General features: G+C 50.7%; 1 pseudogene; it reads right to left on the minus strand.

The window, feature by feature from the left end:
• Positions 1–970: 970 nt before the first annotated feature.
• Positions 971–2,980, minus strand: part of LOC102420188 — a 10,455-nt pseudogene continuing 8,445 nt past the window's right edge.

Consider the following 2,980-nt stretch of genomic DNA (forward strand, 5'->3'; position numbering starts at 1 on the left):
GTTAACTAGAGGCCCAGTGCACGAAATTCTTGCATGGGTAGGTCCCTAGGCCTGGCCGGTGATCAGGGCTGATCTGTGGGGCAACTGGCGGGGTGGTTGGGGGGGGGGGAGCCCTGCTGGCACCCGCCTTGGCCAGGCTGGCGCTGCCTGCTCGCCTGCCCCGCCCCCCGCTGCCGCTGCCAGTTGCCTCCCTCTGCGGGGTGACCGGCAGGGTGATTGGCGGGGGAGGGGGGCCCGCTGCCACCCACCTTGGCTGGCCTGGGGCCTGTGGGCTGTGGGCAGCTCCTGCATTGAGCATCTGCCCCCTGGTGGTCAGTGTGCATCATAGCAACTGGTTTTTTTGTTTGGTCAATTTGCATAGTAGGCTTTTATTATATAGGATAGGGCTACTCATACTTTTCTTTCTTTTTGACTCAGTTCTGGTTTCATTTTATTTTTCTAGGTATTTATTCCTTTTAATGTAATTTTTCATATATTTGCAATAAGGATGCTCCTAACGTCCTCCTATTGCCTGCTGTCATTGTTTCCTTTTCACTCTTAATATTGCTTATTGTGCCCACTCTCACTTTTTTAAAATATGTTTTTATTGATTTCAGAGAGGAAGGAAGAGGGAGAGAGAGATAGAAACATCCATGTTTAGAGAGAATCATGGATCGGCTGCCTCCTGCAAGTCTCCCACTGGGGATCGAGCTCACAACCCTGGGCATGTGCCCTTGACCAGAATCGAACCTGGGACTTCTCAGTCCACAGGCCGATGCTCTATCCACTGAGCCAAACCAGCTAGGACTTTAAAAAAATATATTTTTATTGATTTCAAAGAGGAAGGGAGAGGGAGAGATAGAAACATCAGTGATGAGAGAGAATCATTGATTGGCTGTGAGCAGTGCCCTGACCAGGAATCGAACCGTAACCTCCTGGTTTATAGGTTGACGCTCAACCACTGAGCCATGCCAGCTGGGCTTCATTTTTTTTTCTTAATAATTCTGCCAGAAGTTTGCTTTTTAAAGAACTATCTCTAGAGTTTGTTGGTTCTAGTACTAATTTAATGAGCCAAATGTCAATGAAAAGGAAGGTTGAGCTTTCTACAGACTCCTTTTCATCTGTTGATACTGAAGGGAGGGGCTGTGACCAGGAGCATGGAGGTGCCTCATGACAGAGTGAGGGGGTCGGATTTTCATCAGCTTTCTATTTTTCTCCTTTTCCCTGAGGGCAAAGGGATCTCCTAGTGATGGAGATGAGAAGCTTGGAATCAGTCAGCAGTGTAGTGAGCAGGGCTGGTTGCATTACTTCTTTATTACTTCTGAATAAACTGGTTCTGTGGCTATTGGGGGTGGGGAGGCTGACTTTGGTTTCTTTGATTCTTGGCCACTGAAGTTCAGCAAAGAATATGTAACTTCAGGGATCTTGTTAGGTGAGTTGTCAGAGTGGCCCCGACTGTGGTTGGAGGCTGGCTGAGGGTTTGTGCTACATGAGATCACTTGCCCCTCCAGTCTTTCTGACATACAGAAAGTACACCAGGGCTGCTATCAGAGCTACAGCAGCCAGGACTCCAGTCACAATGCTCGCAATACCCTTATCTGAGAGGCCAGGACTTTGTCGTGTTGAATCATATTGTACGTCCAGCCTGAGAGGGTCACTTTTGCTGGAACTGATGGGGTTGAAGACCTCACACTGAAATCCCCAGCATCCTCCCTACTGACGGGGTCTATGGTGAGGATGCTGTTGCCCTGGGACAGCTTCATCCTGTCCGTGAGCAGGAGACTCTGGCTCTTGAAGAGCCACCGGATGAAGATCCCAGTGTCATCTATGAGACAGGTCAGGACCACGGTGTCCTTATGCTGTGACTGTGGCACTGCTGGCTTGGATGGAGGGCTTTCCCACTGACTGGTATACATGGAGCTGTCCAGTTACTTGTTTGCTCCAAAAATCTTTCTCTAGGGCATGTAGGGTGTAGTATCCTGTGTCCTTCAGGGTGACTTTCTGGAACAGCAGGGACCCATTGGGGTACATTGTCTCTTGATTGTTGTTTGCAGGCCCGGGGGTAATTTTTTGAGTGTCTATTACATCGGATACAATTAGAAGGTTGCTGTCTATACGTTCCCCTTTGTACCAGATATAGCTTGCTAGATTCCCAGGCAGATTGTGGACAAGAAGAAACATAACCTTCCCTTCAGCAGCATTGGACGGGCACTGATTCAACAGTGAGTTGGGCAGTGATGGGCAGGCTCCAGAAGGTTAAGAGTGAGACTGGCCAGTAGGAGCCCCTGCCTAGGGATGCACCCTCTGTGAGCAGGGGCTGAAGGGGACTCCATGGTGTCTGCTGTCTGTTCTGCCCCTTCCTCTGTGAGAAGAGCTTGAGGTCCAGAACCGCTCACAGGCACTGCTCTCCCGACTGGTGGGCTGATTATTTTTTAACATTTTCTTTCTCCACCAGATCTAACTTCCTGAGATCAGGAATTCTGTTTGATCCTCACATTGTACTCGCAGCAACTCGGAACAGGGCCTATCACAGGGAGGAAGCCTCAATACATAAGTGACGAATGAATAAATGAATTAGGAAAATGCAATAATAAAGGGTTAGGCTGATGGCTGCTGTGGTCCCTTCCGTGGTAATGCCAGACGTGAAACAGTAACGGCCTTTGCCCTTTTCCTAGCAGCAGACGAAAACCTGCCAGATCGGAGAAGGAAGAAGGCGTTTCGACTCCAGGTAGGAAGAACAGGTGTGTGATTCAGAGAGGCGGCCAGAAATCCGCTCAAATCTGCATTGCTTCGGGCCCTCTCCCCCCAGAAAGAGGGGCCGAACCGGAGGAGCTCGGTTCCTGGAGCTCTGGTCGGGAGGGGTCCACCTGCAGCAGCCCAGCTACACGTGCAGCAGCGGCCCAGCTCCACTGCCCGGCGAGCGCGTGGGTGGGCGCGCGGCCGGGGGGCGGGCCACGCGGGGAGGGTAGATTTTTTGGAATTTAACCTGCGTAAAGATCTA

Source organism: Myotis lucifugus, unplaced genomic scaffold (assembly GCF_000147115.1).
Source record: "Myotis lucifugus unplaced genomic scaffold, Myoluc2.0 scaffold_8, whole genome shotgun sequence".
In the NCBI taxonomy this organism is placed as follows: domain Eukaryota; kingdom Metazoa; phylum Chordata; class Mammalia; order Chiroptera; family Vespertilionidae; genus Myotis; species Myotis lucifugus.